General features: G+C 61.5%; 4 non-coding genes across 4 annotated transcripts; all 4 read left to right on the top strand.

Annotated features, from left to right (window-relative positions):
• Positions 1–7,070: 7,070 nt before the first annotated feature.
• Positions 7,071–7,189, top strand: LOC131868012 (5S ribosomal RNA). The gene has a single exon (XR_009366532.1). It is a non-coding gene; the product is annotated as a 5S ribosomal RNA (ribosomal RNA).
• Positions 7,190–13,104: 5,915 nt separating this feature from the next.
• LOC131867991 (5S ribosomal RNA) lies at positions 13,105–13,223 on the top strand. The gene has a single exon (XR_009366511.1). It is a non-coding gene; the product is annotated as a 5S ribosomal RNA (ribosomal RNA).
• A 5,915-nt stretch (positions 13,224–19,138) lies between these two features.
• LOC131867989 (5S ribosomal RNA) lies at positions 19,139–19,257 on the top strand. The gene has a single exon (XR_009366509.1). It is a non-coding gene; the product is annotated as a 5S ribosomal RNA (ribosomal RNA).
• Positions 19,258–25,172: 5,915 nt separating this feature from the next.
• Positions 25,173–25,291, top strand: LOC131867988 (5S ribosomal RNA). The gene has a single exon (XR_009366508.1). It is a non-coding gene; the product is annotated as a 5S ribosomal RNA (ribosomal RNA).
• Positions 25,292–26,500: the final 1,209 nt, after the last annotated feature.

The raw sequence follows: 26,500 nt of genomic DNA, 5'->3' as shown, positions 1-26,500 counted from the left end.
ACCTTTGCCGAACCACTCGCAATTGCATCCATACCGAAACCAATAGACATTTCCGTTAGAGCCCTCGCATAGCATTCGGGAATCTCGCATGCCCCTCTAAATCGACCAATGCTGGCGCTCAACGAAAATCCGAGCGCTACCACCGTTCGAGCGCCAGCATTGGTCGAGTTAGAGGGGCACGGGGGAGAATGCTCCAGTCAACACCTCCCCTATATAAGTTATTTGTCCGATTCTCGCACAACCGTAGTCTGCCTCGTCGAATCAAACAACGGTCCCAGATTCCGACTTCCGTTCCGTAGAGACCCAAAAGCTAGATGGAGGCTCGCAAGAAAGAGAGTCGGCGCATAGCAATCGGGTTTCTCGAACGTTTAGGGACCGAGCTCACTTGCGGATAGGGCAAAATCCGCCAAGCAACCCAAAAGCTAGACGGGGGCTCGAATCGAATCGCCTAGGCGGCCACAACAACGACGTGTTGGATCGACTACCAGTGCCAAACCATTCAGCAAGACTAGTCTGTGTCGAGGCCGGATAGAGATTCTCAGAGAGCGCCCGTATAGCATTTAGGAGACCTGCCGCGTCCCTCACACTCGACAAATGGTGGTGCACGTTTATAAATCCGAGCGATCCCAACCCTTTCAAGCACCAACATCGGTCGAGATAGAGGGGCACGGAGGGGGCTGCGTGAGACAACACAGTCCCCTATATAAGTTATTTGTCCGATTCTCACACATCCGAAGAATGGTCATCAAATCGGACAACAGCCCAAACTTCCGACTTCCGTCCCAGAAAGCCCAAGAGCTATCTAAAACGTTCATGGCCGGAACTCGATCGCGGCTATACCAGTCCGCCAAGCAACCCAAAAGCTAGACTGGAGCTCTAGTCGAATCACCTCTGTGGCCATTGCAAGGACGTGTTGGAGCGACTACCATTGCCGAACCATTCCGCAGGTCGAGTCCATACCAAGGCCGCATAGAGATTCACGATGAGCTCCTGCATAGCAATCAGGAGACTTGCCGTGTCCATCACAATCGATAAATCCTGGTGCAAGATTTTTGCATCCGAGCGCTCCAACCAGTCGAGCACCAGCATCAATCGACATAAACGGGCACGGGGGGAGGATGCTCGAGAACACTACCTCCCCTATATAAGTTATTTGTCCGATTCTCAAGCAGCCGAAGTCTGGTCATCGAATCGGGTCAAAGACCACAACTTCCGACTTTACCCACAATGCAAGTCATCGAATCGAACATCGGCCCCCGAGTCGGACTCCATGCGTATGTCAGGTCATCGGACCCAAATTCCGCCTTCCTGCGCATGGCGGGCCATCAATATCAACTCGGTCATCGGACCCAAACTCCGCCTTTCTGCGCATGGCACGCCTTCAAATCGGTCATCGGACCCAAATTCCGCCTTCCTGTGCATGGCGGGCCATCAACATCAACTCGGTCATCGGACCCAAATTCCGCCTTTCTGCGCATGGCACGCCATCAACTCGGTCATCGGACCCAAATTCCGCCTTCCTGCGCATGGCAGGTCATCGGACACAAATTCAGACCTCGCCAATATGCCTACGTATCGAATCGGTCATCGGACCCAACTTCCGACTTCATCCATACTGTAGGGTCTTTGAGGTTGGCGCGGTGCGCTCAACCCGGGGAGTCGACCCATCGAAGCATACACCTCCCCTATATAAGCTATTTGTCCGATTCCCACACCTGTGTAGTTTGCACCTCTGACCAGGACATCGACCCCAACTTCCGAACTCGACTGCAACGACGGCACCAGCGCCTTGGTGCGCACCTTGCGACGCACAGTCCCAACATTCGCCTTCCTGCACATGGCAGGTCATCGGACCCAAATTCCGACCTCGCGAGTATGCCTACATATCGAATCGGTCATCGGACACAACTTCCGACTTCATCCATACCGTAGGGTCTTTGAGGTTGGCGCGGTGCGCTCAACCCGGGGAGTCGACCCAACGAAGCATACACCTCCCCTATATAAGCTATTTGTCCGATTCCCACACCTGTGTAGTTTGCACCTCCGATCAGGACATCGACCCCAACTTCCGAACTCGCCTGCAACGACCGAACCAGCGCCTTGGTGCGCACCTTGCAACGCACAGTGCCAACATTCGCCTTCCTGCACATGGCAGGTCATCGGACCCAAATTCCGACCTCGCGAGTATGCCTACATATCGAATCGGTCATCGGACCCAACTTCCGACTTCATCCATACCGTAGGGTCTTTGAGGTTGGCGCGGTGCGCTCAACCCGGGGAGTCGACCCAACGAAGCATACACCTCCCCTATATAAGCTATTTGTCCGATTCCCACACCTGTGTAGCTTGCACCTCCGATCAGGACATCGACCCCAACTTCCGAACTCGACTAAAAAGACCGCACCAGCACCTTGGTGTGCACCTTGCAACGCACAGTGCCAACATTCGCCTTCCTGCACATGGCAGGTCATCGGACCCAAATTCCGACCTCATGAGCATACCTACTAATCGAATCGGTCATCGGACCCAACTTCCGACTTCATCCATACCGTAGGGTCTTTGAGGTTGGCGCGGTGCGCTCAACCTGGGGAGTCGACCCATCGAAGCATACACCTCCCCTATATAAGCTATTTGTCCGATTCCGACACCTGTGTAGTTTGCACCTCCGCTCAGGACATCGACCCCAACTTCCGAACTCGCCTGCAACGACCGAACCAGCGCCTTGGTGCGCACCAAAAGTGCGCACTTTTGGAGGGCACTTTTGTGCGCTCCAAAGGTGCGCACTTTTGGAGGGCACTTTTGTGCGCTCCAAAGGTGCGCACTTTTGGAGGGCACTTTTTGGAGGGCACTTTTGTGCGCTCCAAAGGTGCGCACTTTTGGAGGGCACTTTTTGGAGGGCACTTTTCTGCGCTCCAAAGGTGCGCACTTTTGGAGGGCACTTTTTGGAGGGCACTTTTCTGCGCTCCAAAGGTGCGCACTTTTGGAGGGCACTTTTTGGAGGGCACTTTTCTGCGCTCCAAAGGTGCGCACTTTTGGAGGGCACTTTTTGGAGGGCACTTTTCTGCGCTCCAAAGGTGCGCACTTTTGGAGGGCACTTTTGTGCACTCCAAAGGTGCACACTTTTGGAGGGCACTTTTTGGAGGGCACTTTTCTGCACTCCAAAGGTGCGCACTTTTGGAGGGCACTTTTTGGAGGGCACTTTTGTGCGCTCCAAAGGTGCGCACTTTTGGAGGGCACTTTTTGGAGGGCACTTTTGTGCGCTCCAAAGGTGCGCACTTTTGGAGGGCACTTTTGTGCACTCCAAAGGTGCGCACTTTTGGAGGGCACTTTTCCTGCGCTCCAAAGGTGCACACCTAGGTGAGCACCTTCGACCACACCTTGTAGCACACCAAACTCTGACTTTCGACTTCATCCGCAATGCAGGGTCTTTGAGGTTGGCGCAATGCGCACAACCAGGGGAGTCGACCCATCAAACCCAACACCTCCCCTATATAAGCTATTTGTCTGATTCTCATACATGCGTAGCCTGCAGGAGCAATTAGGACATCGACCCCAACTTTCGGCTTCTAAACGAAAACAAGGTCTTTGAGGTTGGTGTAATGCGAACAACTAGGGGAGTCAACCCATCAAACCCAACACCTCCCCTATATAAGCTATTTGTCTGATTCTCATACATGTGTAGTCTACAGGAGCAATTAGGACATCGACCCCAACTTTTGACTTCTTAACGAAAACAAGGTCTTTGAGGTTGACGTAATGCGCACAACCAGGGGAGTCGACCCATCAAACCCAACACCTCCCCTATATAAGCTATTTGTCCGATTCTCATACATGTGTAGCCTACAGGAGCCATTAGGACATTGACCCCAACTTTTGACTTCTTAACGAAAACAAGGTCTTTGAGGTTGGCGTAATGCGCACAACCAAGGGAGTTGACCCATCAAACCCAACACCTCCCCTATATAAGCTATTTGTCTGATTCTCATACATGTGTAGCCTGCAACAACGATTAGGACATCCACCCCAACTTCTGAATTCGTCTGCGTTGACCGCACCAAAGGTGCACGCCTTGGTGCTCACCAAAATCCGACTTCCGACTTCTTCTGCTATGCGGGGTCTTTGAGGTTGGCGCAGTGCGCACAACCAGGGGAGTCAACCCACCGAATGCAACACCTCCCCTATATAAGCTATTTGTCTGATTCTCATACATGCGTAGACTGCAGCAATGATTAGGACATCCACCCCAACTTTTGACTTCTTAAACAAGACAGGGTCTTTGAAGTTGGTGCAGTGCACACAACCAGGGGAGTCGACCCATCAAACGCAACACCTCCCCTATATAAAGCTATTTGTCCGATTCTCATACGTGTAGTCTGCAGCAGCGATTAGGACATCGACCCCAACTTCCGAATTCGTTTGCATTGACCGCACCAAAGGTGCACGCCTTGGTGTGCACCTTGGAGTGCACTTTGGTGCTCACCTCGGTGCACACTTTGGTGTGCACCTCGGTGTGCACCAAAGGTGCGCACCTTGGAGCGCACCAAAGGTGTACACTTTGGAGCGCACCACATAGGGTCTTTGAGAGGTTGGCGCAGTGCGCACACCAAGGTGGGTGTTGAGGTGCGTGCCGAGGTGGGTGGGTGCTAGGGTGCGCTCCATGGTGGGTGCCAGGGTGGGTGCGTGCTAGGGTGGATTCCAAAGAGGGTCATAGGGTGGGTGCCAAGGTGGGTTGGTGATATAGTGGGTTCAAAGGTGGGTACTAGGGTGGGTTCCAAGGTGGGTCACAAGTTGGGTGCCAGGATGCGTGGGTGTTAGGTTGGGTGCCAAGGTGGGCTCCTGCGTGGGTGGGTGCTAGGGTGGGTTTCAAGGTGGACGCGAGGGCGGGTGCCAAGGTGGGTAACAAGTTGGGTGTTAGGATGGGTGAGTGCTAGAGTGGGTGCCAAGGTGGGTGGGTGCTAAGGTGGATGCCAAGGTGGTTCACAGGGTGGGTGGGTTCTAGGGTGAGTTCCAAGGTGGGTCACAGGTTTAGTGCTAGGGTGCGTGTCAAGGCGGGTGTCGAGGTGCCTGGGTGCTAGGGTGTGGATGCCAATGTGGGTCATAGGGTGGGTACTAGGGTGGGCTGCAATGTGGGTGCCAAGGTGGGTAACATGCTCGGTTGGTTCTAAATTGGGTGTCAGGGTGGGTGTGCACCCACCTTGCCCGAGGTGGGTGCCAAGGTGCCAGTGTGGGTGGGTGCTAAGGTGGATGCCAAGGTGGGTGAGAAGGTGGGTGATAGGTTGAGTGGTAGGATGGGTGGGTGCCAAGATGGGTCACAGGGTGGGTGCAAGGGTGGGTAGGTGCTAGGGTTGGTGTCAGGGTGGGTGGGTGCTAGGTTGGGTTCCAAGGTGGGTGCGAGGGTGAGTGTCAAGGTGGGTCACAGGTTAGGTGCTAGGATGGGTGAGTGCTAGGGTGCAAAGGTGCCAGGGTGGGTGCTAGGATGGGTCGATGCTAGGGTGAGTGGCAAGGTGGGTCCACAAGTGTCAAGGTGGGTGCCGAGGTGGGTGCCAACTTGGGTTCCAAGGTGGGTGCCAAGTGGGCGACTGCTATGGTGGATGCCAAGGTGGGTCACGGGGTGGGTGCCAAGTTGCTAGGTTGTGTTCCAAGGTGGGTGCCAACGTGGCTGCTAGGGTGCGTGGGTTAAAGGGTGTGTCACAACGTGGGTGCCAGGATGGGTGCGCACCCACACTGGCCAAGACGGGTGCAAGGTTGGGTTCCAAGCCCGGTCACAGGCTGGGTGCTAGGATGGGTGGGTGCCAAGGTGGGCACCAGGGTGGGTGCACCCACCCTGGCCAAGGTGGGTCACGGGGTGGGTCCTAGGGTGGGTAACAGGGTGGGTACTAAGGTGCGTGCCAAGGTGGGTCATGGGGTGGGTGCCAAGGTGGGCACCAGGGTGGGTGTGCACCAACCCTAGCCAGGGTAGGTCACGGGGTGGTTGTCGGGGTGGGCGTCAAGGAGCCAAGGTGGGTGGCAAGTAGCCAAGTTGCGTGCCAAGGTGGGTGTCGGGGTGGGTGCCAAGGATCCAAGGTGGGTGCCAAGGAACCAAGGTGGGTGTCTGGGTGGGTGCCGAGGTGGGAGCCAGGGTGGGTCCCAAGGTGAGTGCAAAGGTGGGTGCCAGGGTCAAGGTGAGTGCCAATGTGGGTTCCAAGGTGCCAGGGTCAGGGTGAGTGCCAATGTGGGTTCAAAGGTGCTAAGTTGGGTGCGAGGTTGGGTGCGAGGGTGGGTGGGTGCCAAGGTGTGCTAGGTGGAAGCCCGGGTGGGTCGGCATCCCATGGGTGTCGAGTTGGGTGCCTGATGGGTGCTTCTTGTCAAGTTTTAGTCGTCGGGACTCATTTCGAGCCTTAGAGGTCGTTTCTTGTCCGGTTGCCCTGTCTTCGACCTGGGAACCCAATTTTGGTCCTCGGGTCCCATTTTTTTTTGTCTCGCATCCCACTTTTGGCCTGTGGCCTTTTCGGGGTCGATTCTCGTTTTGGGCATCAGAGCATGTTTCTTCTCCTAAAACCCAATATTTGTTTATTAAGTCTCGGAACACATTTTTGTTCTCGTGGACCCATCATGGGTCTTGGAACGCATTTGTGGTCCTTGGGTCCCATTTTGCATCCCGAAACTTGTGTTTTGGTGCTTGATCCCTATTTTGGGTGCCCACCTTGCACCAAGTGCGCACCCGGGGCAAACCGAGCGCCTTGGTGCACCGGGGCAAGATCGAGCGTGCACCCGAGGCGCCCCGAACATGCACCAAGGTGCACTCGGCCCACATGTGAGCGCAGGTCGTTGCGCCCGAGGTGGTGTGTGGGCACCGCGTTGCAGACGGGACACTGCACGCACACGACGCCCCGTCCAGGTGCACGCACGTAGGCCGGGCCGGGTGCACACCCGACGCCCTAGCAAGGTGCGCGCACCCGGGCAGGGCTCACACTTGGCGAACGGGGCGCACTTCGCGAGGGAGGGTGTGCACCTCGACGGGGGTGGGTGGCCGGGGTGGATTCGCACGTGGGTCGCGGTTTGCTAAGTACACACTGCGACAAGCTCATAACGGGTGCGATCATACCAGCGTTAGTGCACCGGATCCCATCAGAACTCCGCAGTTAAGCGCGCTTGGGCCGGAGTAGTACTAGGATGGGTGACCTCCCGGGAAGTCCCGGTGTTGCACCCTTTCTTAGTTTTTCGCCGGGCGTCGCAATGCTATTTGAATAAACCTTTTGCCCGTTTGCGTTCTCGTCGGGGCCGGGCCGGGCCGGGGTGCGCTGCCCGCACTACCGCGCGCGCGGGGGCGACACCGAGCGCGCACCCGAGGCGCCCCGAGCACACAGGCCACGGTGCAACCCGGGCGTTGTGCGCGCACCCCGGTGCGCCCGAGGTGCTGCGCGCGCACCCAGGTGAAATCGGTGTGCACCTCGGCCAGTGCGCGCTCGGTCGAGTCGCGCACGTTGGCCAAGGTGCACGGTGATGTTTCTTACTCTAAGGTTCCGCACCAGACGCCCGGGACAGGTGAGCGAAGCTGGGCGGGGCCGGGTGCGCGGCCGGGGCAGGTGCACGCAGCTGGAGAGAGCTTTGGAGCACACCAGAGGTGCGCACCTTGGAGCACACTTCGGAGCGCACCAATGATGCGCTCCATTCAAAAGTTTCCTGAAAAGGCAAAAAAAGTTGAGATTATAGAATTTCCCACTTGAGAGATTGTAAAAAAAAAAAATTTAAAATGAAGGAAACGCGGGTGCCAAGGTGTGCGCGCCCGGGTGCGCAGCCCAGCCAAGGTGTGCGCACCAAGGCGCCCACCCTGGCGAAGGTGCACGCAAGGTGCGCACCCGAGGCAAACCGGACAATTAACCCAACTTTCGACTTCGCGCGCACCTGCGCACCTTGGAGCGCACTTCGAAGCGCTCCTTGTTGCGCACCAATCTTGGGCACCTCGGAGTGCACCATGGCGCCCACCAAGGTGCGCACCCGGGGCAAACCGAGCTCCGACTTCGTGCGCACCTTGGAGCGCACGAAAGGTGCGCACCATGGCACCCACCAAGGTGCGCAGCCCAGCCAAGGCGTGCGCATCAAGGTGCGCACCCTGGCGAAGGTGCGCACCCGGGGCAAACCGAGCTCCGACTTCGTGCGCACCTTGGAGCGCACAAAGGGTGCGCAACCCAGCCAAGGTGTGCGCACCCCGGGCAAACCGAGCTCCGAATCGTGCGCACCTTGGAGCACACTTCGGAGCCCTCCTTGGTGCGCACCGATGTTGCGCACCTCGGAGCGCACCCGGGGAAAACAATGCAATTAACCCGACTTTCGACTTCGTGGGCACCTCGGAGCGCTCTCGGGTTCGCACCTCGGAGCACACCGAGGTGCGCACCTTTGATGCGCTGCCTTCACCAATTTCCAGAAAAGGCAAGAAAACATTGAGAAGGTGTGCGCACCGAGGTGCCCACCCTGGCGAAGGTGCACGCGAGGTGCGCACCCGGGGCAAACCGGGCTCCGACTTCGTGCACGCCATGCTGCGCACCTTGGAGGGCCATGGTGCGCACCTTGGAGCACACTTCGGAGCGCTCAATGGTGCCCAACCCAGCCAAGGTGCCCACCGCGGCGAAGGTGCACGCGAGGTGCGCACCCGGGGCAAACCGGGCTCCGACTTCGTGCACGCCGCACCTTGGAGCACACTTCGGAGCGCTCCTTGGTGCGCACCAGGGCGCGCAACCCAGCCGAGGTGCCCACCCCGGCGAAGGTGCACGCGGGGTGCGCACCCGAGGCAAACCGGGCTCCGACTTCGTGCACGCCATGGTGCCCACCGCGGCGAAGGTGCACGCGAGGTGCGCACCCGGGGCAAACCGGGCTCCGACTTCGTGCACGCCGCACCTTGGAGCACACTTCGGAGCGCTCCTTGGTGCGCACCAGGGCGCGCAACCCAGCCGAGGTGCCCACCCCGGCGAAGGTGCACGCGAGGTGCGCACCCGGGGCAAACCGGGCTCCGACTTCGTGCACGCCATGGTGCCCACCGCGGCGAAGGTGCACGCGAGGTGCGCACCCGGGGCAAACCGGGCTCCGACTTCGTGCACGCCGCACCTTGGAGCACACTTCGGAGCGCTCCTTGGTGCGCACCATGGTGCCCACCAGGGCGCGCAACCCCGCCGAAGGTGCACGCGAGGTGCACACCCGGGGCAAACCGGGCTCCGACTTCGTGCACGCCGCACCTTGGAGCACACTTCGGAGCGCTCCTTGGTGCGCACCAGGGCGCGCAACCCCGCCGAAGGTGCACGCGAGGTGCGCACCCGGGGCAAACCGGGCTCCGACTTCGTGCACGCCATGGTGCGCACCAGGGTGCCCACCGCGGCGAAGGTGCGCACCCGGGGCAAACCGGGCTCCGACTTCGTGCACGCCGCACCTTGGAGCACACTTCGGAGCGCTCCTTGGTGCGCACCAGGGCGCGCAACCCAGCCGAGGTGCCCACCCCGGCGAAGGTGCACGCGAGGTGCGCACCCGGGGCAAACCGGGCTCCGACTTCGTGCACGCCATGGTGCCCACCGCGGCGAAGGTGCGCACCCGGGGCAAACCGGGCTAGGACTTCGTGCACGCCGCACCTTGGAGCACACTTCGGAGCGCTCCTTGGTGCGCACCATGGTGCCCACCAGGCCGCGCAACCCAGCCAAGGTGTGCGCACCAAGGTGCACGCGAGGTGCGCACCCGGGGCAAACCGGGGTCCGGCTTCGTGCACGCCGCACCTTGGAGCACACATCGGGGCGCTCCCGGGTTCGCACCGGCGTTGCGCACCGTGGTGGGCACCTCGGAGCGCACCGTGGTGGGCACCTCGGAGCACACCAAGGTGGGCAGCGAGGTGCGCACCTTTGATGCGATGCCTTCACTAATTTCCATAAAAGGCAAAAGAAAACGAGATTTTAAAATTTCCGTTTTGAAAGATAGTGAGAAAAAGGGAATGCTGGTGCCATCTTGAGCCCGCCCTGGTGCGCAGCCCAGCCAAGGTGTGCGCACCAAGGTGCCCACCCTGGCGAAGGTGCGCGCCCGGGCAATTAACCCAACTTCCAACTTCGCGCGCGCCAGGGTGGGAGCGCACCCAACAACCGGGCCTGGGAAGAGCCAATGCGAGAAACCCCACCAAACGCTCTGACAAAAAAAGAGGGGGCGCTCCAGTAACCCCGCTTCGGAGCGCACCCTGGGCAAACCCAGCCAGGGTGCCCACCCCGGCCAAGGTGCAGGCGAGGTGCGCACCCGGGGCAAACCGGGCTCCGACAACGTGCACGCCGCACCTTGGAGCACACTTCGTAGCGCTCCCGGGTGCGCACCTCAGAGCACACCAAGGTGGGCAGCGAGGTGCGCACCTTTGATGCGCTGCCTTCACTAATTTCCAGAAAAGGCAAAAAAAAGAGGAGATTTTAAAATTTCCGTTTTGAAAGATAGTGAAAAAAACGGAACGCGGGTGCCATCTTGAGCCCGCCCGGGTGCACAGCCCAGGTAAGGTGCCCACCCTGGCAAAGGTGCGCACCCGGGCAATTAACCCTACTTCCGACTTCGTGCGCGCCAGGGTGGCAACCGGGCCTGGGAAGAGCCAATGCGAGAAACCCCACCAAACGCTCCGACAAAAAAAGAGGCGGCGCTCCAATAACCCCGCTTCGGAGCGCAGCCGGGGCAAACCCAGCCAAGGTGCCCACCCCGACGAAGGTGCACGCGAGGTGCGCACCCGGGGCAAACCGGGCTCCGACAACGTGCACGCAGCACCTTGGAGCACACTTCGAAGCACTCCCGGGTGCCCACCGGCGTTGCGCACCGTGGTGGGCAGCGAGGTGCGCACCTTTGATGCGCTGCCTTCACTAATTTCCAGAAAAGGCAAAAAAAAATGAGATTTTAAAATTTCCGTTTTGAAAGATAGTGAAAAAAACGGAACGCGGGTGCCATCTTGAGCCCGCCCTGGTGCGCAGCCCAGGCAAGGCATGCGCACCAAGGTGCCCACCCGCGGTGCACACCCGGGGCAAACCGGGCTCCGACTTCGTGCAGGCCGCACCTTGGAGCACACTTCGGAGCGCTCCTTGGTGCGCACCATGGTGCCCACCAGGGCGCACCCGGGGCAAACCGGGCTCCGACTTCGTGCACGCCGCACCTTGGAGCACACATCGGAGCGCTCCCAGGTTCGCACCAGCGTTGCGCACCTTTGATGCGCTGCCTTCACTAATTTCCAGAAAAGGCAAAAAAAAACGATATTTTAAAATTTCCGTTCTGAAAGATAGTGAAAAAAACGGAACGCGGGTGCCATCTTGAGCCCTTCCTGGTGCGCAGCCCAGGCAAGTTGTGCGCACCAAGGTGCCCACCCTGGCGGAGGTGCGCGCCCGGGGCAAACCGGGCTCCGACTTCGTGCACTGCATGGTGCCCACCAAGGCGCGCAACCCAGCCAAGGTGCCCACCGCAGCGAAGGTGCACGCGAGGTGCGCACCCGAGGTGCACACCCGGGGCAAACCGAGCTCCGACTTCGTGCACGCCGCACCTTGGAGCACACTTCAGAGCGCTCCTTGGTGCGCACCAGGGCGCGCAACCCAGCCAAGGTGCTCACCCCGGCGAAGGTGCACGCGAGGTGCGCACCCGGGGCAAGCCGGGCTCGGACTTCGTGCACGCCGCACCTTGGAGCACACATCGGAGCGCTCCCGGGTTCGCACCAGCATTGCGCACCTTTGATGCGCTGCCTTCACTAATTTCCAGAAAAGGCAAAAAAAAAAAAAAAACGAGATTTTAAAATTTCCGTTTTGAAAGATAGTGAAAAAAACGGAACGCGGGTGCCATCTTGAGCCCGCCCTGGTGTGCAGCCCAGGCAAGTTGTGCGCACCAAGGCACCCACCCTGGCCAAGGTGGGTCACGGGGTGGGTCCTAGGGTGGGTAACGGGGTGGGTACTAAGGTGCGTGCCAAGGTGGGTCATGGGGTGGGTGCCAAGGTGGGCACCAGGGTGGGTGTGCACCAACCCTAGCCAGGGTAGGTCACGGGGTGGTTGTCGGGGTGGGCGTCAAGGAGCCAAGGTGGGTGGCAAGTAGCCAAGTTGCGTGCCAAGGTGGGTGTCGGGGTGGGTGCCAAGGATCCAAGGTGGGTGCCAAGGAACCAAGGTGGGTGTCTGGGTGGGTGCCGAGGTGGGAGCCAGGGTGGGTCCCAAGGTGAGTGCAAAGGTGGGTGCCAGGGTCAAGGTGAGTGCCAATGTGGGTTCCAAGGTGCCAGGGTCAGGGTGAGTGCCAATGTGGGTTCAAAGGTGCTAAGTTGGGTGCGAGGTTGGGTGCGAGGGTGGGTGGGTGCCAAGGTGTGCTAGGTGGAAGCCCGGGTGGGTCGGCATCCCATGGGTGTCGAGTTGGGTGCCTGATGGGTGCTTCTTGTCAAGTTTTAGTCGTCGGGACTCATTTCGAGCCTTAGAGGTCGTTTCTTGTCCGGTTGCCCTGTCTTCGACCTGGGAACCCAATTTTGGTCCTCGGGTCCCATTTTTTTTTGTCTCGCATCCCACTTTTGGCCTGTGGCCTTTTCGGGGTCGATTCTCGTTTTGGGCATCAGAGCATGTTTCTTCTCCTAAAACCCAATATTTGTTTATTAAGTCTCGGAACACATTTTTGTTCTCGTGGACCCATCATGGGTCTTGGAACGCATTTGTGGTCCTTGGGTCCCATTTTGCATCCCGAAACTTGTGTTTTGGTGCTTGATCCCTATTTTGGGTGCCCACCTTGCACCAAGTGCGCACCCGGGGCAAACCGAGCGCCTTGGTGCACCGGGGCAAGATCGAGCGTGCACCCGAGGCGCCCCGAACATGCACCAAGGTGCACTCGGCCCACATGTGAGCGCAGGTCGTTGCGCCCGAGGTGGTGTGTGGGCACCGCGTTGCAGACGGGACACTGCACGCACACGACGCCCCGTCCAGGTGCACGCACGTAGGCCGGGCCGGGTGCACACCCGACGCCCTAGCAAGGTGCGCGCACCCGGGCAGGGCTCACACTTGGCGAACGGGGCGCACTTCGCGAGGGAGGGTGTGCACCTCGACGGGGGTGGGTGGCCGGGGTGGATTCGCACGTGGGTCGCGGTTTGCTAAGTACACACTGCGACAAGCTCATAACGGGTGCGATCATACCAGCGTTAGTGCACCGGATCCCATCAGAACTCCGCAGTTAAGCGCGCTTGGGCCGGAGTAGTACTGGGATGGGTGACCTCCCGGGAAGTCCCGGTGTTGCACCCTTTCTTAGTTTTTCGCCGGGCGTCGCAATGCTATTTGAATAAACCTTTTGCCCGTTTGCGTTCTCGTCGGGGCCGGGCCGGGCCGGGGTGCGCTGCCCGCACTACCGCGCGCGCGGGGGCGACACCGAGCGCGCACCCGAGGCGCCCCGAGCACACAGGCCACGGTGCAACCCGGGCGTTGTGCGCGCACCCCGGTGCGCCCGAGGTGCTGCGCGCGCACCCAGGTGAAATCGGTGTGCACCTCGGCCAGTGCGCGCTCGGTCGAGTCGCGCACGTTGGCCAAGGTGCACGGTGATGTTTCTTAATCTAATGTTCCGCACCAGACGCCCGGGACAGGTGAGCGAAGCTGGGCGGGGCCGGGTGCGCGGCCGGGGCAGGTGCACGCAGCTGGAGAGAGCTTTGGAGCACACCAGAGGTGCGCACCTTGGAGCACACTTCGGAGCGCACCAATGATGCGCTCCATTCAAAAGTTTCCTGAAAAGGCAAAAAAAGTTGAGATTATAGAATTTCCCACTTGAGAGATTGTAAAAAAAAAAAATTTAAAATGAAGGAAACGCGGGTGCCAAGGTGTGCGCGCCCGGGTGCGCAGCCCAGCCAAGGTGTGCGCACCAAGGCGCCCACCCTGGCGAAGGTGCACGCAAGGTGCGCACCCGAGGCAAACCGGACAATTAACCCAACTTTCGACTTCGCGCGCACCTGCGCACCTTGGAGCGCACTTCGGAGCGCTCCTTGGTGCGCACCAATCTTGGGCACCTCGGAGTGCACCATGGCGCCCACCAAGGTGCGCACCCGGGGCAAACCGAGCTCCGACTTCGTGCGCACCTTGGAGCGCACGAAAGGTGCGCACCATGGCGCCCACCAAGGTGCGCAGCCCAGCCAAGGCGTGCGCATCAAGGTGCGCACCCTGGCGAAGGTGCGCACCCGGGGCAAACCGAGCTCCGACTTCGTGCGCACCTTGGAGCGCACAAAGGGTGCGCAACCCAGCCAAGGTGTGCGCACCCCGGGCAAACCGAGCTCCGAATCGTGCGCACCTTGGAGCACACTTCGGAGCCCTCCTTGGTGCGCACCGATGTTGCGCACCTCGGAGCGCACCCGGGGAAAACAATGCAATTAACCCGACTTTCGACTTCGTGGGCACCTCGGAGCGCTCTCGGGTTCGCACCTCGGAGCACACCGAGGTGCGCACCTTTGATGCGCTGCCTTCACCAATTTCCAGAAAAGGCAAGAAAACATTGAGAAGGTGTGCGCACCGAGGTGCCCACCCTGGCGAAGGTGCACGCGAGGTGCGCACCCGGGGCAAACCGGGCTCCGACTTCGTGCACGCCATGCTGCGCACCTTGGAGGGCCATGGTGCGCACCTTGGAGCACACTTCGGAGCGCTCAATGGTGCCCAACCCAGCCAAGGTGCCCACCGCGGCGAAGGTGCACGCGAGGTGCGCACCCGGGGCAAACCGGGCTCCGACTTCGTGCACGCCGCACCTTGGAGCACACTTCGGAGCGCTCCTTGGTGCGCACCAGGGCGCGCAACCCAGCCGAGGTGCCCACCCCGGCGAAGGTGCACGCGGGGTGCGCACCCGGGGCAAACCGGGCTCCGACTTCGTGCACGCCATGGTGCCCACCGCGGCGAAGGTGCACGCGAGGTGCGCACCCGGGGCAAACCGGGCTCCGACTTCGTGCACGCCGCACCTTGGAGCACACTTCGGAGCGCTCCTTGGTGCGCACCAGGGCGCGCAACCCAGCCGAGGTGCCCACCCCGGCGAAGGTGCACGCGAGGTGCGCACCCGGGGCAAACCGGGCTCCGACTTCGTGCACGCCATGGTGCCCACCGCGGCGAAGGTGCACGCGAGGTGCGCACCCGGGGCAAACCGGGCTCCGACTTCGTGCACGCCGCACCTTGGAGCACACTTCGGAGCGCTCCTTGGTGCGCACCATGGTGCCCACCAGGGCGCGCAACCCCGCCGAAGGTGCACGCGAGGTGCGCACCCGGGGCAAACCGGGCTCCGACTTCGTGCACGCCGCACCTTGGAGCACACTTCGGAGCGCTCCTTGGTGCGCACCAGGGCGCGCAACCCCGCCGAAGGTGCACGCGAGGTGCGCACCCGGGGCAAACCGGGCTCCGACTTCGTGCACGCCATGGTGCGCACCAGGGTGCCCACCGCGGCGAAGGTGCGCACCCGGGGCAAACCGGGCTCCGACTTCGTGCACGCCGCACCTTGGAGCACACTTCGGAGCGCTCCTTGGTGCGCACCAGGGCGCGCAACCCAGCCGAGGTGCCCACCCCGGCGAAGGTGCACGCGAGGTGCGCACCCGGGGCAAACCGGGCTCCGACTTCGTGCACGCCATGGTGCCCACCGCGGCGAAGGTGCGCACCCGGGGCAAACCGGGCTAGGACTTCGTGCACGCCGCACCTTGGAGCACACTTTGGAGCGCTCCTTGGTGCGCACCATGGTGCCCACCAGGCCGCGCAACCCAGCCAAGGTGTGCGCACCAAGGTGCACGCGAGGTGCGCACCCGGGGCAAACCGGGGTCCGGCTTCGTGCACGCCGCACCTTGGAGCACACATCGGGGCGCTCCCGGGTTCGCACCGGCGTTGCGCACCGTGGTGGGCACCTCGGAGCGCACCGTGGTGGGCACCTCGGAGCACACCAAGGTGGGCAGCGAGGTGCGCACCTTTGATGCGATGCCTTCACTAATTTCCATAAAAGGCAAAAAAAAACGAGATTTTAAAATTTCCGTTTTGAAAGATAGTGAGAAAAAGGGAATGCTGGTGCCATCTTGAGCCCGCCCTGGTGCGCAGCCCAGCCAAGGTGTGCGCACCAAGGTGCCCACCCTGGCGAAGGTGCGCGCCCGGGCAATTAACCCAACTTCCAACTTCGCGCGCGCCAGGGTGGGAGCGCACCCAACAACCGGGCCTGGGAAGAGCCAATGCGAGAAACCCCACCAAACGCTCTGACAAAAAAAGAGGGGGCGCTCCAGTAACCCCGCTTCGGAGCGCACCCTGGGCAAACCCAGCCAGGGTGCCCACCCCGGCCAAGGTGCAGGCGAGGTGCGCACCCGGGGCAAACCGGGCTCCGACAACGTGCACGCCGCACCTTGGAGCACACTTCGTAGCGCTCCCGGGTGCGCACCTCAGAGCACACCAAGGTGGGCAGCGAGGTGCGCACCTTTGATGCGCTGCCTTCACTAATTTCCAGAAAAGGCAAAAAAAAGAGGAGATTTTAAAATTTCCGTTTTGAAAGATAGTGAAAAAAACGGAACGCGGGTGCCATCTTGAGCCCGCCCTGGTGCACAGCCCAGGTAAGGTGCCCACCCTGGCAAAGGTGCGCACCCGGGCAATTAACCCTACTTCCGACTTCGTGCGCGCCAGGGTGGCAACCGGGCCTGGGAAGAGCCAATGCGAGAAACCCCACCAAACGCTCCGACAAAAAAAGAGGCGGCGCTCCAATAACCCCGCTTCGGAGCGCAGCCGGGGCAAACCCAGCCAAGGTGCCCACCCCGACGAAGGTGCACGCGAGGTGCGCACCCGGGGCAAACCGGGCTCCGACAACGTGCACGCAGCACCTTGGAGCACACTTCGAAGCACTCCCGGGTGCCCACCGGCGTTGCGCACCGTGGTGGGCAGCGAGGTGCGCACCTTTGATGCGCTGCCTTCACTAATTTCCAGAAAAGGCAAAAAAAAATGAGATTTTAAAATTTCCGTTTTGAAAGATAGTGAAAAAAACGGAACGCGGGTGCCATCTTGAGCCCGCCCTGGTGCGCAGCCCAGGCAAGGCATGCGCACCAAGGTGCCCACCCGCGGTGCACGCCCGGGGCAAACCGGGCTCCGACTTCGTGCAGGCCGCACCTTGGAGCACACTTCGGAGCGCTCCTTGGTGCGCACCATGGTGCCCACCAGGGCGCACCCGGGGCAAACCGGGCTCCGACTTCGTGCACGCCGCACCTTGGAGCACACATCGGAGCGCTCCCAGGTTCGCACCAGCGTTGCGCACCTTTGATGCGCTGCCTTCACTAATTTCCAGAAAAGGCAAAAAAAAACGATATTTTAAAATTTCCGTTCTGAAAGATAGTGAAAAAAACGGAACGCGGGTGCCATCTTGAGCCCTTCCTGGTGCGCAGCCCAGGCAAGTTGTGCGCACCAAGGTGCCCACCCTGGCGGAGGTGCGCGCCCGGGGCAAACCGGGCTCCGACTTCGTGCACTGCATGGTGCCCACCAAGGCGCGCAACCCAGCCAAGGTGCCCACCGCAGCGAAGGTGCACGCGAGGTGCGCACCCGAGGTGCACACCCGGGGCAAACCGAGCTCCGACTTCGTGCACGCCGCACCTTGGAGCACACTTCAGAGCGCTCCTTGGTGCGCACCAGGGCGCGCAACCCAGCCAAGGTGCTCACCCCGGCGAAGGTGCACGCGAGGTGCGCACCCGGGGCAAGCCGGGCTCGGACTTCGTGCACGCCGCACCTTGGAGCACACATCGGAGCGCTCCCGGGTTCGCACCAGCATTGCGCACCTTTGATGCGCTGCCTTCACTAATTTCCAGAAAAGGCAAAAAAAAAAAAAAAACGAGATTTTAAAATTTCCGTTTTGAAAGATAGTGAAAAAAACGGAACGCGGGTGCCATCTTGAGCCCGCCCTGGTGTGCAGCCCAGGCAAGTTGTGCGCACCAAGGCACCCACCCTGGCCAAGGTGGGTCACGGGGTGGGTCCTAGGGTGGGTAACGGGGTGGGTACTAAGGTGCGTGCCAAGGTGGGTCATGGGGTGGGTGCCAAGGTGGGCACCAGGGTGGGTGTGCACCAACCCTAGCCAGGGTAGGTCACGGGGTGGTTGTCGGGGTGGGCGTCAAGGAGCCAAGGTGGGTGGCAAGTAGCCAAGTTGCGTGCCAAGGTGGGTGTCGGGGTGGGTGCCAAGGATCCAAGGTGGGTGCCAAGGAACCAAGGTGGGTGTCTGGGTGGGTGCCGAGGTGGGAGCCAGGGTGGGTCCCAAGGTGAGTGCAAAGGTGGGTGCCAGGGTCAAGGTGAGTGCCAATGTGGGTTCCAAGGTGCCAGGGTCAGGGTGAGTGCCAATGTGGGTTCAAAGGTGCTAAGTTGGGTGCGAGGTTGGGTGCGAGGGTGGGTGGGTGCCAAGGTGTGCTAGGTGGAAGCCCGGGTGGGTCGGCATCCCATGGGTGTCGAGTTGGGTGCCTGATGGGTGCTTCTTGTCAAGTTTTAGTCGTCGGGACTCATTTCGAGCCTTAGAGGTCGTTTCTTGTCCGGTTGCCCTGTCTTCGACCTGGGAACCCAATTTTGGTCCTCGGGTCCCATTTTTTTTTGTCTCGCATCCCACTTTTGGCCTGTGGCCTTTTCGGGGTCGATTCTCGTTTTGGGCATCAGAGCATGTTTCTTCTCCTAAAACCCAATATTTGTTTATTAAGTCTCGGAACACATTTTTGTTCTCGTGGACCCATCATGGGTCTTGGAACGCATTTGTGGTCCTTGGGTCCCATTTTGCATCCCGAAACTTGTGTTTTGGTGCTTGATCCCTATTTTGGGTGCCCACCTTGCACCAAGTGCGCACCCGGGGCAAACCGAGCGCCTTGGTGCACCGGGGCAAGATCGAGCGTGCACCCGAGGCGCCCCGAACATGCACCAAGGTGCACTCGGCCCACATGTGAGCGCAGGTCGTTGCGCCCGAGGTGGTGTGTGGGCACCGCGTTGCAGACGGGACACTGCACGCACACGACGCCCCGTCCAGGTGCACGCACGTAGGCCGGGCCGGGTGCACACCCGATGCCCTAGCAAGGTGCGCGCACCCGGGCAGGGCTCACACTTGGCGAACGGGGCGCACTTCGCGAGGGAGGGTGTGCACCTCGACGGGGGTGGGTGGCCGGGGTGGATTCGCACGTGGGTCGCGGTTTGCTAAGTACACACTGCGACAAGCTCATAACGGGTGCGATCATACCAGCGTTAGTGCACCGGATCCCATCAGAACTCCGCAGTTAAGCGCGCTTGGGCCGGAGTAGTACTGGGATGGGTGACCTCCCGGGAAGTCCCGGTGTTGCACCCTTTCTTAGTTTTTCGCCGGGCGTCGCAATGCTATTTGAATAAACCTTTTGCCCGTTTGCGTTCTCGTCGGGGCCGGGCCGGGCCGGGGTGCGCTGCCCGCACTACCGCGCGCGCGGGGGCGACACCGAGCGCGCACCCGAGGCGCCCCGAGCACACAGGCCACGGTGCAACCCGGGCGTTGTGCGCGCACCCCGGTGCGCCCGAGGTGCTGCGCGCGCACCCAGGTGAAATCGGTGTGCACCTCGGCCAGTGCGCGCTCGGTCGAGTCGCGCACGTTGGCCAAGGTGCACGGTGATGTTTCTTACTCTAAGGTTCCGCACCAGACGCCCGGGACAGGTGAGCGAAGCTGGGCGGGGCCGGGTGCGCGGCCGGGGCAGGTGCACGCAGCTGGAGAGAGCTTTGGAGCACACCAGAGGTGCGCACCTTGGAGCACACTTCGGAGCGCACCAATGATGCGCTCCATTCAAAAGTTTCCTGAAAAGGCAAAAAAAGTTGAGATTATAGAATTTCCCACTTGAGAGATTGTAAAAAAAAAAAATTTAAAATGAAGGAAACGCGGGTGCCAAGGTGTGCGCGCCCGGGTGCGCAGCCCAGCCAAGGTGTGCGCACCAAGGCGCCCACCCTGGCGAAGGTGCACGCAAGGTGCGCACCCGAGGCAAACCGGACAATTAACCCAACTTTCGACTTCGCGCGCACCTGCGCACCTTGGAGCGCACTTCGGAGCGCTCCTTGGTGCGCACCAATCTTGGGCACCTCGGAGTGCACCATGGCGCCCACCAAGGTGCGCACCCGGGGCAAACCGAGCTCCGACTTCGTGCGCACCTTGGAGCGCACGAAAGGTGCGCACCATGGCGCCCACCAAGGTGCGCAGCCCAGCCAAGGCGTGCGCATCAAGGTGCGCACCCTGGCGAAGGTGCGCACCCGGGGCAAACCGAGCTCCGACTTCGTGCGCACCTTGGAGCGCACAAAGGGTGCGCAACCCAGCCAAGGTGTGCGCACCCCGGGCAAACCGAGCTCCGAATCGTGCGCACCTTGGAGCACACTTCGGAGCCCTCCTTGGTGCGCACCGATGTTGCGCACCTCGGAGCGCACCCGGGGAAAACAATGCAATTAACCCGACTTTCGACTTCGTGGGCACCTCGGAGCGCTCTCGGGTTCGCACCTCGGAGCACACCGAGGTGCGCACCTTTGATGCGCTGCCTTCACCAATTTCCAGAAAAGGCAAGAAAACATTGAGAAGGTGTGCGCACCGAGGTGCCCACCCTGGCGAAGGTGCACGCGAGGTGCGCACCCGGGGCAAACCGGGCTCCGACTTCGTGCACGCCATGCTGCGCACCTTGGAGGGCCATGGTGCGCACCTTGGAGCACACTTCGGAGCGCTCAATGGTGCCCAACCCAGCCAAGGTGCCCACCGCGGCGAAGGTGCACGCGAGGTGCGCACCCGGGGCAAACCGGGCTCCGACTTCGTGCACGCCGCACCTTGGAGCACACTTCGGAGCGCTCCTTGGTGCGCACCAGGGCGCGCAACCCAGCCGAGGTGCCCACCCCGGCGAAGGTGCACGCGGGGTGCGCACCCGGGGCAAACCGGGCTCCGACTTCGTGCACGCCATGGTGCCCACCGCGGCGAAGGTGCACGCGAGGTGCGCACCCGGGGCAAACCGGGCTCCGACTTCGTGCACGCCGCACCTTGGAGCACACTTCGGAGCGCTCCTTGGTGCGCACCAGGGCGCGCAACCCAGCCGAGGTGCCCACCCCGGCGAAGGTGCACGCGAGGTGCGCACCCGGGGCAAACCGGGCTCCGACTTCGTGCACGCCATGGTGCCCACCGCGGCGAAGGTGCACGCGAGGTGCGCACCCGGGGCAAACCGGGCTCCGACTTTGTGCACGCCGCACCTTGGAGCACACTTCGGAGCGCTCCTTGGTGCGCACCATGGTGCCCACCAGGGCGCGCAACCCCGCCGAAGGTGCACGCGAGGTGCGCACCCGGGGCAAACCGGGCTCCGACTTCGTGCACGCCGCACCTTGGAGCACACTTCGGAGCGCTCCTTGGTGCGCACCAGGGCGCGCAACCCCGCCGAAGGTGCACGCGAGGTGCGCACCCGGGGCAAACCGGGCTCCGACTTCGTGCACGCCATGGTGCGCACCAGGGTGCCCACCGCGGCGAAGGTGCGCACCCGGGGCAAACCGGGCTCCGACTTCGTGCACGCCGCACCTTGGAGCACACTTCGGAGCGCTCCTTGGTGCGCACCAGGGCGCGCAACCCAGCCGAGGTGCCCACCCCGGCGAAGGTGCACGCGAGGTGCGCACCCGGGGCAAACCGGGCTCCGACTTCGTGCACGCCATGGTGCCCACCGCGGCGAAGGTGCGCACCCGGGGCAAACCGGGCTAGGACTTCGTGCACGCCGCACCTTGGAGCACACTTTGGAGCGCTCCTTGGTGCGCACCATGGTGCCCACCAGGCCGCGCAACCCAGCCAAGGTGTGCGCACCAAGGTGCACGCGAGGTGCGCACCCGGGGCAAACCGGGGTCCGGCTTCGTGCACGCCGCACCTTGGAGCACACATCGGGGCGCTCCCGGGTTCGCACCGGCGTTGCGCACCGTGGTGGGCACCTCGGAGCGCACCGTGGTGGGCACCTCGGAGCACACCAAGGTGGGCAGCGAGGTGCGCACCTTTGATGCGATGCCTTCACTAATTTCCATAAAAGGCAAAAAAAAACGAGATTTTAAAATTTCCGTTTTGAAAGATAGTGAGAAAAAGGGAATGCTGGTGCCATCTTGAGCCCGCCCTGGTGCGCAGCCCAGCCAAGGTGTGCGCACCAAGGTGCCCACCCTGGCGAAGGTGCGCGCCCGGGCAATTAACCCAACTTCCAACTTCGCGCGCGCCAGGGTGGGAGCGCACCCAACAACCGGGCCTGGGAAGAGCCAATGCGAGAAACCCCACCAAACGCTCTGACAAAAAAAGAGGGGGCGCTCCAGTAACCCCGCTTCGGAGCGCACCCTGGGCAAACCCAGCCAGGGTGCCCACCCCGGCCAAGGTGCAGGCGAGGTGCGCACCCGGGGCAAACCGGGCTCCGACAACGTGCACGCCGCACCTTGGAGCACACTTCGTAGCGCTCCCGGGTGCGCACCTCAGAGCACACCAAGGTGGGCAGCGAGGTGCGCACCTTTGATGCGCTGCCTTCACTAATTTCCAGAAAAGGCAAAAAAAAGAGGAGATTTTAAAATTTCCGTTTTGAAAGATAGTGAAAAAAACGGAACGCGGGTGCCATCTTGAGCCCGCCCTGGTGCACAGCCCAGGTAAGGTGCCCACCCTGGCAAAGGTGCGCACCCGGGCAATTAACCCTACTTCCGACTTCGTGCGCGCCAGGGTGGCAACCGGGCCTGGGAAGAGCCAATGCGAGAAACCCCACCAAACGCTCCGACAAAAAAAGAGGCGGCGCTCCAATAACCCCGCTTCGGAGCGCAGCCGGGGCAAACCCAGCCAAGGTGCCCACCCCGACGAAGGTGCACGCGAGGTGCGCACCCGGGGCAAACCGGGCTCCGACAACGTGCACGCAGCACCTTGGAGCACACTTCGAAGCACTCCCGGGTGCCCACCGGCGTTGCGCACCGTGGTGGGCAGCGAGGTGCGCACCTTTGATGCGCTGCCTTCACTAATTTCCAGAAAAGGCAAAAAAAAATGAGATTTTAAAATTTCCGTTTTGAAAGATAGTGAAAAAAACGGAACGCGGGTGCCATCTTGAGCCCGCCCTGGTGCGCAGCCCAGGCAAGGCATGCGCACCAAGGTGCCCACCCGCGGTGCACGCCCGGGGCAAACCGGGCTCCGACTTCGTGCAGGCCGCACCTTGGAGCACACTTCGGAGCGCTCCTTGGTGCGCACCATGGTGCCCACCAGGGCGCACCCGGGGCAAACCGGGCTCCGACTTCGTGCACGCCGCACCTTGGAGCACACATCGGAGCGCTCCCAGGTTCGCACCAGCGTTGCGCACCTTTGATGCGCTGCCTTCACTAATTTCCAGAAAAGGCAAAAAAAAACGATATTTTAAAATTTCCGTTCTGAAAGATAGTGAAAAAAACGGAACGCGGGTGCCATCTTGAGCCCTTCCTGGTGCGCAGCCCAGGCAAGTTGTGCGCACCAAGGTGCCCACCCTGGCGGAGGTGCGCGCCCGGGGCAAACCGGGCTCCGACTTCGTGCACTGCATGGTGCCCACCAAGGCGCGCAACCCAGCCAAGGTGCCCACCGCAGCGAAGGTGCACGCGAGGTGCGCACCCGAGGTGCACACCCGGGGCAAACCGAGCTCCGACTTCGTGCACGCCGCACCTTGGAGCACACTTCAGAGCGCTCCTTGGTGCGCACCAGGGCGCGCAACCCAGCCAAGGTGCTCACCCCGGCGAAGGTGCACGCGAGGTGCGCACCCGGGGCAAGCCGGGCTCGGACTTCGTGCACGCCGCACCTTGGAGCACACATCGGAGCGCTCCCGGGTTCGCACCAGCATTGCGCACCTTTGATGCGCTGCCTTCACTAATTTCCAGAAAAGGCAAAAAAAAAAAAAAAATGAGATTTTAAAATTTCCGTTTTGAAAGATAGTGAAAAAAACGGAACGCGGGTGCCATCTTGAGCCCGCCCTGGTGTGCAGCCCAGGCAAGTTGTGCGCACCAAGGCACCCACCCTGGCCAAGGTGGGTCACGGGGTGGGTCCTAGGGTGGGTAACGGGGTGGGTACTAAGGTGCGTGCCAAGGTGGGTCATGGGGTGGGTGCCAAGGTGGGCACCAGGGTGGGTGTGCACCAACCCTAGCCAGGGTAGGTCACGGGGTGGTTGTCGGGGTGGGCGTCAAGGAGCCAAGGTGGGTGGCAAGTAGCCAAGTTGCGTGCCAAGGTGGGTGTCGGGGTGGGTGCCAAGGATCCAAGGTGGGTGCCAAGGAACCAAGGTGGGTGTCTGGGTGGGTGCCGAGGTGGGAGCCAGGGTGGGTCCCAAGGTGAGTGCAAAGGTGGGTGCCAGGGTCAAGGTGAGTGCCAATGTGGGTTCCAAGGTGCCAGGGTCAGGGTGAGTGCCAATGTGGGTTCAAAGGTGCTAAGTTGGGTGCGAGGTTGGGTGCGAGGGTGGGTGGGTGCCAAGGTGTGCTAGGTGGAAGCCCGGGTGGGTCGGCATCCCATGGGTGTCGAGCTGGGTGCCTGATGGGTGCTTCTTGTCAAGTTTTAGTCGTCGGGACTCATTTCGAGCCTTAGAGGTCGTTTCTTGTCCGGTTGCCCTGTCTTCGACCTGGGAACCCAATTTTGGTCCTCGGGTCCCATTTTTTTTTGTCTCGCATCCCACTTTTGGCCTGTGGCCTTTTCGGGGTCGATTCTCGTTTTGGGCATCAGAGCATGTTTCTTCTCCTAAAACCCAATATTTGTTTATTAAGTCTCGGAACACATTTTTGTTCTCGTGGACCCATCATGGGTCTTGGAACGCATTTGTGGTCCTTGGGTCCCATTTTGCATCCCGAAACTTGTGTTTTGGTGCTTGATCCCTATTTTGGGTGCCCACCTTGCACCAAGTGCGCACCCGGGGCAAACCGAGCGCCTTGGTGCACCGGGGCAAGATCGAGCGTGCACCCGAGGCGCCCCGAACATGCACCAAGGTGCACTCGGCCCACATGTGAGCGCAGGTCGTTGCGCCCGAGGTGGTGTGTGGGCACCGCGTTGCAGACGGGACACTGCACGCACACGACGCCCCGTCCAGGTGCACGCACGTAGGCCGGGCCGGGTGCACACCCGACGCCCTAGCAAGGTGCGCGCACCCGGGCAGGGCTCACACTTGGCGAACGGGGCGCACTTCGCGAGGGAGGGTGTGCACCTCGACGGGGGTGGGTGGCCGGGGTGGATTCGCACGTGGGTCGCGGTTTGCTAAGTACACACTGCGACAAGCTCATAACGGGTGCGATCATACCAGCGTTAGTGCACCGGATCCCATCAGAACTCCGCAGTTAAGCGCGCTTGGGCCGGAGTAGTACTGGGATGGGTGACCTCCCGGGAAGTCCCGGTGTTGCACCCTTTTTTAGTTTTTCGCCGGGCGTCGCAATGCTATTTGAATAAACCTTTTGCCCGTTTGCGTTCTCGTCGGGGCCGGGCCGGGCCGGGGTGCGCTGCCCGCACTACCGCGCGCGCGGGGGCGACACCGAGCGCGCACCCGAGGCGCCCCGAGCACACAGGCCACGGTGCAACCCGGGCGTTGTGCGCGCACCCCGGTGCGCCCGAGGTGCTGCGCGCGCACCCAGGTGAAATCGGTGTGCACCTCGGCCAGTGCGCGCTCGGTCGAGTCGCGCACGTTGGCCAAGGTGCACGGTGATGTTTCTTACTCTAAGGTTCCGCACCAGACGCCCGGGACAGGTGAGCGAAGCTGGGCGGGGCCGGGTGCGCGGCCGGGGCAGGTGCACGCAGCTAGAGAGAGCTTTGGAGCACACCAGAGGTGCGCACCTTGGAGCACACTTCGGAGCGCACCAATGATGCGCTCCATTCAAAAGTTTCCTGAAAAGGCAAAAAAAGTTGAGATTATAGAATTTCCCACTTGAGAGATTGTAAAAAAAAAAAATTTAAAATGAAGGAAACGCGGGTGCCAAGGTGTGCGCGCCCGGGTGCGCAGCCCAGCCAAGGTGTGCGCACCAAGGCGCCCACCCTGGCGAAGGTGCACGCAAGGTGCGCACCCGAGGCAAACCGGACAATTAACCCAACTTTCGACTTCGCGCGCACCTGCGCACCTTGGAGCGCACTTCGGAGCGCTCCTTGGTGCGCACCAATCTTGGGCACCTCGGAGTGCACCATGGCGCCCACCAAGGTGCGCACCCGGGGCAAACCGAGCTCCGACTTCGTGCGCACCTTGGAGCGCACGAAAGGTGCGCACCATGGCGCCCACCAAGGTGCGCAGCCCAGCCAAGGCGTGCGCATCAAGGTGCGCACCCTGGCGAAGGTGCGCACCCGGGGCAAACCGAGCTCCGACTTCGTGCGCACCTTGGAGCGCACAAAGGGTGCGCAACCCAGCCAAGGTGTGCGCACCCCGGGCAAACCGAGCTCCGAATCGTGCGCACCTTGGAGCACACTTCGGAGCCCTCCTTGGTGCGCACCGATGTTGCGCACCTCGGAGCGCACCCGGGGAAAACAATGCAATTAACCCGACTTTCGACTTCGTGGGCACCTCGGAGCGCTCTCGGGTTCGCACCTCGGAGCACACCGAGGTGCGCACCTTTGATGCGCTGCCTTCACCAAT

Source organism: Cryptomeria japonica, unplaced genomic scaffold, assembly GCF_030272615.1.
Source record: "Cryptomeria japonica unplaced genomic scaffold, Sugi_1.0 HiC_scaffold_192, whole genome shotgun sequence".
NCBI lineage: Eukaryota > Viridiplantae > Streptophyta > Pinopsida > Cupressales > Cupressaceae > Cryptomeria > Cryptomeria japonica.
The sequence above is the reverse complement of the archived record's forward strand: the minus strand, read 5'-3'. Positions and strand labels throughout refer to the sequence as shown.